The 12,219-nt window shown below is 32.2% G+C and overlaps 1 protein-coding gene across 2 annotated transcripts in view; it reads right to left on the bottom strand.

Annotated features, from left to right (window-relative positions):
* Positions 1-12,213, bottom strand: part of LOC143238350 (insulin-like peptide receptor) — an 83,446-nt gene extending 71,233 nt beyond the window's left edge. The window contains exon 1 of one of the 2 annotated variants that reach the window (XM_076478501.1): positions 12,134-12,213. The gene's annotated coding sequence lies outside the window, so the exon portion shown is untranslated. Of the gene's footprint in view, positions 1-11,768 lie in introns of both variants that reach the window. The other variant, XM_076478502.1, reaches the window with a different exon arrangement.
* Between the last annotated feature and the right edge of the window lie 6 nt (positions 12,214-12,219).

The following is a 12,219-nucleotide window of genomic DNA, read 5'->3' as shown; positions in this document are numbered from 1 at the left end:
TATAAAGGAATGATTATAGTCAGAGACAATCAGCTTGAATGGAAAGAGGTAGTCACTCTGCCCAAATCTTGATGGCTAGAAGGTGGAGGAAGAAGCAGAAGTGCTAGATACCCAGCAAAAGCTTTCACCTAGAGTATCAACAATGCTCCAGGTATCAGCGACTTCCTGGCTAAAGAGCAAGATAGAGAGGGGCAGAATTATATTGTCCACTGACCTTTCGAATCTTGGCCCATGTGACTTTGGAACTGGTGGTAGAAGATATGCTGGTTGTGAACTTAATCCAGGATTCCATCTGTCTTTTACATCTTACCCACCAAGCATGTGCGCAGGCCTGCTGGAAAGTGCCAGAGTGTGGGATGCTTACAAAAAGCATCCCAGGCCTGTTTTTGAGCCTTCCATGCCGTGTGGCAGGCAGGATTCCACCATGGATGAGGATATCGTGAAAAACTTGAGATTTTAGGAATACATTGAGCAGCTGCTTGTATAATACAGTCTGTTACTGCTGCCACACAGTCATCTATTGTGGGCTTACAGATGATGGCAGGATCAAGTTCTGTGAAAGCAGTGAAAGAGGGCCAGTTTGCTTGATGCAGCTTCCACCAGGGCACATGGGTCGGGTGGCATCGACCACAGCCATTCTCTTTCAAGATTATAGGAAAATAGTCACTGCCTTGAGGATTATTGTCAACCATCCATGAAAAATGGGAAAATAATAAAGAGGAGCAAATTGAGAGATCAGTAGCAGTAAAGGACTGACAAGGTGCATGGAAATAAGAAGAAGAACCAGTATTGAAAAGAGAAAGGTTGTGATCAGAGAGCATATGCTCTACAGAGCGACCCCTCCTATCATTATCAGCACTTCCCCCAGATGGGATGATGTCCATTAAAGTCCCCTAAGATTAAAAAGGCAGACGGCAACTGTTCAATGAGAGCATCTAGGTCTGACTGATCATAGGTCTTTCCAGGCAACAGGTAGAGAAAACAAACAGTGATGATACGACCCAAGGAAACAAATAGCTACAGCCTTCAAGGGTGTGTCTACTGGCAAAGACAGGATGGGCAAATGTTGATCAACCAACAGTGCCACCCCTCCATGAACTCGTCTATCACACAGCCTGTCATTCCTGTACAAAGAAAACTGCCAAAAGGTGACTGTATCAGCAGGTTTCAGAAATGTTTCCTTTAAAGGAAACATTTACATATTGGTAGGAAGCAATCAGTGTTCTGATGTCATCCAGATTAGAACATAAACCCTTGACAGTTCCACTGTATCATGGTGGCCATTTTTATTTATGTGTAGGTGAATTGTGTGAAAAACCCGTCTGTTTACGACCACGTCTTTTTTTCTTAACGTTCTTTATTCAAGGGACGTCTATAGACCTCCATGGATCCTGCCCTGGGTTGACTGGGCAAGTATTTGCTGCTGGGAAGAGGATTCCAGTAACTGAGGATGTGAACAAATGATCATTTTGCATCTTTGGGTGGGAGAAGATGTATCTGAATAAATGCCCATACCTGGAACCAAAGGAAGTGGATCTTGAAATTTGCTGGAATGTATGTTAGGTGTTGAAGTTGATTCATCAACTTCTTTAACCATGAAGGTCAAAAGACTTATTTGTTTTTAGAACAATTCTTTTGGAAGCACAGAGAGATCTGTCTGCACTCCTGCTGTAGTAGTAGAATGAAGTGCAGCAGCATACATCCGAGATGAAGTGGTGGACGGCAACTTTCAAGCCTCAGGATAAGTACTGTTATGAATCCTTTTCAAATGCTGCACCTCTTTTTCTTCCAAACATTTAGGGCAAGAACAAAAGAAGGATGGGTGAGAGCCATTGTAATTAATGCAATAAGGGTCAGTTTCACACTCTTAAGCATTATGGTCCTTGCTATTGCAACAAGCAAAGTCAAGGAACCACGACATGACGTCTTTGAGTGACCAAACCGCTGACACTGGAAACATTGGAGAAGGTTTGGAATGTATGGCCGCACTCTGTAATTAAGATAACCCACCTTGATGGTGGCAGGTGGACGTGGTGATGTAAATGTCAGAATGAGGATATTAGTCAGCATAGTAATTCCATCTTTGTAAGTGGAGTTGCACCTCATTGCAGAAACTCTGAGTGGAGAAACCAGCAAGAATCTCTGACTCAAGGATGTTCTTCAAATCTCTCTCAACAACAACTCCTTGTGATGAATTCAAAGTAGCATGAGATGTAACCTCAATAAGTATATCCCTAATTGCCTTTGAATGCAAGAGGAGTTCACTGTGTTGAGATGTGGATGTTTCCAACAATATGTCACCAGATCAAAGCTTTTTTACTGACTTTGAAGAGCCAGCAAGTCCCTCTAGTCCCTTCTGAATGACAATGGGAGACATCTAAAGGTTTGTCTGAAAGAGAATGCAGTACAACAAAATGAGGTACAACAAGTGTTGAAGATTGCTGCTCAGAATCTTCAAAACATGGTCATTTACCTATAGACTGTTTTTTCATTGTGAGTTTTTTATTTGGAAGATCCATAATAAAAGAAGGAATATTTGGTGTCCACTAAACCCACCCACCATGGATCCCTAAAAGGGAATGCACTACAATGTCAAACAAGGACACTGCAGCAACACCAAGGTTTCTTAAGCACTATACCTAAACACCAGCATCAGATATAATATCCACAACATCTGATGAGAACATCCAACACTGGTACTTGGTTAACCCTAACCAGGTAGACCAGCAAATTGACCCATGGGGGAACACCCCCAGGCTTCAAGTTTACAGGAATTCAAGACCAAAGTGGTGTGTTACAGTTGGACCTCTCAAACACCAGGATCCTATCCTCCCCTTCACAGGTCACCATGCACAGCAAACACATGGGTGGATGTTTAAATCCCAGAGGAGGTAAACAGAAAGAACAGAACCTTGCCCCTAGAAGGTCCCCTCCCCATGTACAGGAATTCACACTGAGGGGTACACAGAAGAACTATTGCATTTATATAGCTTAAATTAACATATTAAGAATAAAAAGAGAGTCAAAGATATCTTTATAGTGTGATGACAGTCTGTCAGCTTAGAAGCTGGGCAATTATGTCAATTACACATGAGAGAAATTATATCACGTCATTTTAAGAACTGATTAATCTAAATATTGTCAATTAGATTTTATACTGATTCAAATTTAAGTAAAAGTGATCAGAGTCACGACTCAAAAAATAAACCAATCACAGTGAATGTTTATGGTTATTACTGTTACCATTATGTTGGGTTGTCTGCCCACAACAGATAACAAAACAATGTTATTTTTGTGTGTTGATAACAAGTACATGTTGTTTTCCACTTGTATGGTGTAGTAATGAATCAACCAAATGTACTCAATCAGCTCATTCATTAACTGATAAGGAAATTATATTAATCACTCAACCATCATTAATACTACTGCTGTTCAATTGTAGAGTATTTTAAAAATGAACTGCAGTTTCATGAACAGTGGGTCACCCAACAATTTCTATAAAAGTCACTTTGCTTAACTTGTCTCAATTAAATGATGCATGTTTAAAGCAAAGTTAAAGCTTGTTTTATATTATATAAAGTAAGGTTTCATGAACAGTAGGTCACCCAACAATTTCTATAAAAGTTACTTTGCTTAACTTGTCTCAATTAAATGATGTATGTTTAAAGCATCAAGTTAATAAAGCTTGTTTTACATTATATAAAGTAAGGTATATGTCTTACACATACATAAATTAACTGTGTAAAGAAGCTATACTCAAGCCTTGGGTTTTGGATATTCTACTATCCGTGTCGTAGAACCATAGCCAACACACAAGTCATACAAAACAATGTAAATAACTACTTCATTAACAGAGTTATAAATCCCACAAATTACGAACATGGTTTATACGTATTTGACATGAAAAATGGATGCTTTCATACAATGTTTGGTCAGTTTTTAAAGTGAGATGGAACAGGATTAAAATTCAAATTTCTCAATATAATACAGTGAGTGGTACTCACCACTATTAAACATTATCAAAATAATTTAGTCATTTAAACATTGGAGGTAAAAATACATTTGTGTTAAGTATTATTTCCATTCTTATGTTCTTAAGTTAATCAGTTTTTGTTGACAAAATTATTTCCCCTTTATTGTGATAGTGAAACAAATCTTTAGAACTCTTTGTTCCTTGTTAATTACTTTGAGAGAGATATATATGTTCATCTCATGTTAAACCACAAGTTTTGTTTACAATACACACCTCTGTTGAAAAACAACTATGCATTTAATATTTAATATTATTACACTAAACATAAAGATATTACACTCATTTTATCATCACATACTGTGAAAAACATCTTTTATCCTTAATATCAACAAGTTAAGAGTTTTAACAGAGACCATAGGCTTACCACATCACACTTAAATGAGAGTTGAGACTGTAGGTTTACTACATCATACGTAGGTAGTTTTAACAGAGACCATAGGCTTACCACATCACACTTAAGTGAGAGTTTTAAGAGACTGTAGGTTTACTACATCATACGTAAGTAGTTTTAACAGAGACCATAGGCTTACCACATCACACTTAAGTGAGAGTTTTAACAGATTGTAGGTTTACTACATCATTATACTTAAGTAGTTTTAACAGAGACCATAGGCTTACCACATCACACTTAAGTGAGAGTTTTAACAGATTGTAGGTTTACTACATCATATACAAGTAATTTTAACATAGGTCATTGGTTTACCCAATTATACATGGGTACTGAAACATTTTAAACCATGCTTCTTATGTTTGAAATAGCAACCCTACTGAAAAGAATAATATCGCTTACAAAATATGTCATATGTCACACTAAACAAATATTAGGGAAATGTAAACATGGCTAAAGTTTTGTCTCTAAAGAAAAATCAATAAGGCCATATAACCAGATACACAAATACCATTCCTTTTTTTCTGAAGAGCAGTTTTATATTAACACAGAAGCTTGTTAATAACAGTTTTTTTGTTTGTATATACCTGAACATTATCATTACAAATTATTATAGGTTAATGATATTCTGCAAAACTAAATGTTTTATTATAATTATTTTTACTCCATGAAAGTGTTTAATTTCCAAAGGAAATCTTGTTTCTCGGCCAAGTGCTCTGGCACTCGCTGTACATCTTTCCTATAGCTGTGAGTGTTGGTCAGCCAAACATCCACCTGATAATTCTATTTCTTATGTTAAAAATATACAAAGTAAAATGATAGATGAATAATCTACCCACTGATGTTACTCTTCCTCCAAAAACTAATTAATAATTACAAAAATTTTGTTTCAAATCTTAAGTGTAATTGAATATAGCTCTCTACACTTGTATACTTATCCAACAAACTGTAAAAGAATTTGTACTAATAACACAACTCATATGTAGATAATTCTATAATTCTGACCAAACAACTTTATTTCAGTATAAGAAATCTGCATCTATATTTTAAAAAGCCTAATTTTACCATCCTTAATATTCAAGCTTTTACTATAATTTTCAGTCCACTATAGAAAATAAGTTAAAAACAATTTGTTTTGACTAAGGACTAAAGCTCAGGACCACTGTCTCATGCTAATACTACTACAACTGGTTCCAATAGGAACTGAACTTATATGCTAGAAATACAGTTCCAACTAATCAATCAACACTCCATCCTGACAACTACAACCCATTAATAAACCTGAAAATAAGTCCTCTGTGGTTCCTTTGCACTTTTAAAACTAAAAATTTTTCACTAATAATGTTAATAAATTAAGCCTGAAATCATAAGAATAGCCATTTTTTCAATGTTACAAAAATCATGTAAATAATTAACGAGTGATGAACGTCAACTCTAAAGTACATCTTATACAGATCCCACTAATCACCTATTTATCATCAACTCTTTGCTTTCTACCAGCAAAATCATTTTCAATATGCTTTTGAATTTCAACCAATCCCACAAGCATTCAACTCTTTAACGGCATTCTTTCAAATTATCACAAACCTTCTGAAAGTCAAGGTAAACACAAAGTAGGACAGCTTAATAAAAAAAAAACATTAATCTCAAATGCACTGATAAGTCAAAATAACCATTTTTCAAACTGTGATAGCAAAAGTGTTTAAAGATAAAATTTATTTAATGATAAAAAACTGATATTTATAAAATGCTATATGGGACAAACTAGAAAAAATTTGAAGTTCAGAATTAATAAACACAAATGAAATGTTACAATATTACTACTTCATCTTTACAGAACATGAGTGAAACTAAACACAATCCAATGGGAGAATATCTTATTTTAGCATAACCTAGAAATTTAATTAGTGTGAACATACATGAATTTCTAGAGATAATTAAATGTGCAAAAGTAAATTTAAATTAAATAACAATGATGGACCTAAAGAAAATGTCAGTAGATGACATTAATTCTTTAACATGCAAACTGGTCTTTGCAGATTGTATAAATAAGAGTTATCTTTACAAAACATTACACTCCTGAGGATGATGCACTGATGTGTCAAAACATGTAGAGCGTACAAGACTGTTTTGCAGTCTCATTGGTTTTTTACTAATTAATTTTAAATAGTAACTACTATTTTACTATATTCTTGAGACTGAAAAGTATCTTATTTTTGGAATTGTGTACAAAGTAGTTGTTTTTTGAAGTTGATTTTTCAAATGTCTTTACGTATAAAAACTTTGATGCCATGTCAAACTACTAAGCCAATAATTTCTTAAATTCATACCAGAGTTTTTATTTTTAAAAATGACAATCATTTAATCATTGGGAATTTTGTCCTTTCATATTCAAAGGCTTTTGATAAATTGTAGTTAAACCTCCATCACCTGTGTGCTATATTTCTTCCTTTTAGGGCAAGGATCACCAACATGAAATTTTAAGATGTTCTAAAACCAATATTTTTCTTAAATAATTAGAGTTTGAGTAAAAATCCTCATTCTCTTAAAGTAATTTGATTGGTTTAGAAGTATTCTTCTAAATTAATTGGTAAATATCTGTTTAACACTAACATTTTTTTTCTCTTACTCCATAATAATTCTCCTTTAAAACTTCTAAAAATTACTCAGATTACATTTAATTTTTTTTATGTTAACATGAGCAGAAAAGCTCTAAATACAGTATAAAATTTTGAACAGATGTTAACATTTTTAAAGCTTAAAGATACCTTTGTTTTCACTTTATTTCTATAAGAAAGGTAGAATCATTTCAATGCATTAGAAATGTAATTACATACTTTTAGATTGGAATGGAAACAGAAGGTATACTGTAATTAATTTTTATCTATTTCAATTAAAACAAACATTAAAATTTGCTGCTTAGACTTTCTCAAAAATATTCTATAGCCTTTTGAAATTGGATCTTCAAAAAAATGTGGGTGTAATTCACAGATATTTCAGAATAAAAAGATGAAAAGTAATAATATTATAATTAGCATTTGTTTTTTACACAACTGTTTTAATAACATTCCACTCATTTTAATAGCATACTGAACAAAACTATAGATGTGTATGTAAGAAATTTCATACTAAAATAGAGAAATATAAATTAACAAGTTTATCCATAAACCTACAAGTTTCAAAAATATAATAAAAGATACCAATGTTTATGAAAATAAATATGACAGAAAAAATAGCAAAGCTGTCTAAATCCCACATGGCATCTAAAAGAGTAACCCAGCATCTTGGAAATTTTTCATTACAAAATGTTATTCTTTCATATACACAAGTAATACTTAAAATATTCTATAACCTGCAAATTTTTCATAAATATTAAGATACTGCAACTTTCTGATCCCCAGAAGATAAACAGGTATATCAACAAGTTTGCTGGCACTAAAAGTTCAGATATACTTTTACTTGTACAGAAAATGCTGTGTCTGTTCTACCTTCAAGGCATTTGTGAATATTGCAGCCATTGTTTACTATGTTTACGTCTAAAATTCATAATTTGCACAAAAGTAAAAACTGGATTACTTCTCCCCTTTGCCCCTCACTGGATTAAACAGCTATCTTGGCTGGTTAAGAAATCTCATATTTGATAACTTCTGTCTGTATGAATATCAAATTATTATATAAAACAAACATATTTCTTCAAAGTTTTAATAATACATAATATACAACTGATCTTTTTGGCAACTAGACAATCTGTAGAGAGAAAAGGAACATGTCAAATGATTAACTGGTGAATGACTAAAAGAGGTTCACAAGTTGAACAAACTTAATATAAAAGGATTTTTTGTTCATCTCAATTTTTTTTGAAGAATATACCATTTTAGAACAAAAGTTAAGGAAAATTCCAAGCAGTAAAACTATTATTCAACTTTAAATCCTGTACAAGCACAGAAATTACCTGTGATTACTGAAGGGTTTCTTCACAAAACAAAAATTCCTAACAAGATTTTGGGAAATACAGGCTTGTTAATTTGAGTTTATGAATCTAGAGGTTATTTTAAATATTAGTAAAGTTTGTATTTGATTAATAATTTTGATGTAGATTTTTAAATAAATGTTTTTGCCTTACATACCAAGTTTAACAAATCACCAGCTTTACTAGATAAGGACACATTAAATGTTGTGTAACAAACTATAAAAAACCTTGAAATAAAACACCATGCAAGAAACTAAAGCTATAGTAAATGCTTTCAGAAAATGGTTGGAGAAATAAGTAACTCACAGCTCCAAAAAAGAACCATTTCTTTGATGTTCACTGCTATTATTATTAATGCCAATGGCCAATTCTAATGTAAATATTTTTATTCAAGTTGACCTTGAATCATAATAAATAGGCCAGAATGCAGAAAAAAGGAAGTTTGACATATGGGAAGTTGGAAAGTGTTTTTGTGCTACCAAGACAAAGAGTTCCAAATTTTTATTTTGTACTATTGAATTTGAAAATAAAATCTTCTATAACTTTGGTGTGATAATTTGTAGTAGCATGTGCAGTTTCAGTTTCTTTACAACATGAATATCTTAACACAAGTGTTGAAAAAATGCTAAATGAAAATCTAGTTTAACCTTATGTAAACCACTATTGTCATTTCCTGTCAATAAACTTTGCATCAAAGTAGAGTTTGAGTACAAATTTTAAACAAGTTTCAATTTCAAAACGAAATATTTAAATAAATTGTCAATCCTTTCTTCTGTGTATCACACGTTGCACTTTTTTGCTTGTAGCCGCCCATTTAAACATCCTTTTCACCCCCACTCGAGCTTCTGAGTTTTAATACAAATCAAAAACTTGTAGTTTAGATATGGTTAAGGCAATCTAACTTAATCTCTTTTAACAAATGTAACTCTCTCTTACATTTGCTATTATACTGCTTATAAACAATAAAGATTTTAATTCAGTTATGTACAATGTTAAATTGTTCTAAAAACAATTTAACTTATTTTCCCTACAAATTCCAAACTCCTATCACCAAGTTACAACTGGAACATTGCAAGGAACTTATTAAAATGTACATCTTAAATTATGATAGTTACAGGACATGGTATTCTGCCAGTGTTATGTTTTAAGGGTTAACTTTTATTAAGACTAAATACAAAAGTGAGATCCACATAAAAACATAAAAGTTATTTTTTCTAATTAAATATTTATTTATTGTTATGAAAGGAGTTCAAATGTAAAAATTAGAGACTTAACAGGTGATTTCCTGTTTTATTATACGGGTTTAACAAGCAGTAGCAATAAAATAACCGAAAGAAAAAAACAACAGATGTCAACCGAGGGTGTTTAGGATAACTGCAATTTTCTGTTACAATCTGTAATCCTTTTAGAAAGAAAAATAGTATTTTAAATTTATTTCACAACTTTTGTGATGGTTACAAGACTGGTCATATGATCCAAGCCCAAGATAACATATAGTTTATACTTTATCAAATTTTCTGAAGCTGAATTGAGAATATTTTGGATCAAAAAATATCACAGCAAACATTAAATATCCAATAGGGGCTCAGTCCAATGGCCCTACCATATTCACAGGTTTAAGAGATTGTAGTCAGGATAAGGGGTTTATGGTTTTAAACCAGTTTACATCAAAGCATAGAAAAAATTCCACACAACCATTTCAAAACTTATAAACATCTGAATGGTAAATTTTGAAATATGGACTTCGTATCATATTTGATAAATATAACCTTCAAATTCTCAAAGAAGCCATCTTCTCCCTCACCTTACATCAATGAAGTAAGCAAGAATCTATAAGAAAATTTAGCCTACCAGGACACTTGTAGACAAGTGACTAAAATGTCAGCTTTAAATATCAAGTTTTATCTTGCATGTTAATGCAAGTTTTGCATCGTTAAGTGTAGAAAATATTTAATTCAATATTCTTTTCTGTCTTAAACTTTCATGAAGTTACTAGTAAATGCACACACAGTTTCAGGACATAACAAAATATAGAAATAAATAGAAATGAGTTAAAAAGATGGATTTATTCATGGCATTATGTCCTCTACTGCTCCTCATTACCATCACAAATATAAACTAATTCTTTTATGCCTTAATGTACATGTAACAAAAACCATTTCCATACAAATCCTTATAAACCAATACAATTTAACCTAAGTCAAACTCCCTCAACTTGCCAAACAACAATTGTTATCCTTAGGAAAATAAATTCAAATTTTAAGTATAAAGCCCATTCAGCAGAAACTTGAGAATGATAAAATTGTTAATTGAAACATTATTGTAAACACCTTTTCTACAAAATGCACATTTTATACAAATTATGAATTCCTGCATACACTGTATTGTTTTATACTGTTTTGTTAAACTTTTCGACTAATGCCTTTTTTTATATATACATGCAATATGCTCATGTGAAAATAACTGCAGGCAAGTTTGTTTGTTTTTTAAACGTATCTAGCTTATCCAAATTTTGGCTAAATGGCTTTCAGTTATGTTTGTAGGTAAGTAATTAAGTTTGTTTATTGAAAACGTGATATTACAAACAACAATAAGCAGTAATTCAGTTTTTACTATAGCAGAACTAATACAAGCATTATAAAGACCAAAATCATGCAGAAAGAACTAAAGCAACACAGGCATTGTCAATCTACAATATTACTGAAATCACAAAAATAAACTGCTTACATAAATTTTCACATTTTTCTTAGCTGTTGTTTTATGTAATTAGCTCAATTTTTTTTATGTATATCAGCATGTAAAGCAACTGAAATTTGTTTATTCTTTAGCTCATTGCACTAAAAGATGTCCATTACTTGTTATAAACTGTAAGGCTTAATCAAAAACTTGGGAAGAAACAATTTCATTTTTTTACATACTATTCATATAGTTATTACTAATTAACACTTAGAACTTTAACAATAATATACAATGCTCAATCTCAGCCTACAGAAAGTTTTTTTTTTTTTCATATTTCATCACACTCACAGAGACGTAGTTAACCCACTAATATAAATTATTAACATAAGCTGAAACCCTAGTATAAGTAAAAATTACGGGTATTTTAATTTCACAAATTAAAAATACAAGGAAAACCTGTCGAGAGTATTCACGAATTTGTTTTAATTTTGCTTACAATACATTTCTAAACACAAATACCAACAGAACGACTAGAACTTTAGTATGAATGTTACAATTTAAACCATAAAACTAACACTTACGTGAGTACAAAAAAAATTGCTTACATATTTTCGCTCCGCTCGTATGTGACGATTACTTGTTTACAACATAACTTACAAAAGACTAGGTTTAGTAAAACATAAAAGAATGGCACTTACGGTTGCTCTCAGTTGATACACGTAGTAGTCGAATTCAAACTGCAACAATGTCAACTACAATTAGAATATATATTGTATTTTGAACTAACCTAAACAAGTACCAGTGAATCGCTTGAAAAGTAAAAGTTCTGAAAAAGTGATTATTTTAGTTAAGATTACTCAAGCCTTTGGAAGTTCATTCAGAATATCAACCTTGCTTTGCCTTCGGTACGACGTGGCACACAAATCACGAAAACAACGACCCAACCTAATAATAACGTACAACAGTTTTTGCTTGTTTACAACATATTACGGTTATCTGTGAACAGCAGACTTTTCTTTCCGTATTCTCAGAGAAGGAAGAAATATATAAATATGTTACTCACTGTCAGAGAAAATTCGACAACCAAAATATGACGACTACTAGTACTAATCTTTTAACAAAAAAACACGACCTAAAGATTACCAAATC

The sequence above is a fragment of the Tachypleus tridentatus genome, chromosome 13 (assembly GCF_004210375.1).
Source record: "Tachypleus tridentatus isolate NWPU-2018 chromosome 13, ASM421037v1, whole genome shotgun sequence".
NCBI classification, from domain to species: Eukaryota; Metazoa; Arthropoda; class Merostomata; order Xiphosura; family Limulidae; genus Tachypleus; species Tachypleus tridentatus.
The sequence above is the reverse complement of the archived record's forward strand: the minus strand, read 5'-3'. Positions and strand labels throughout refer to the sequence as shown.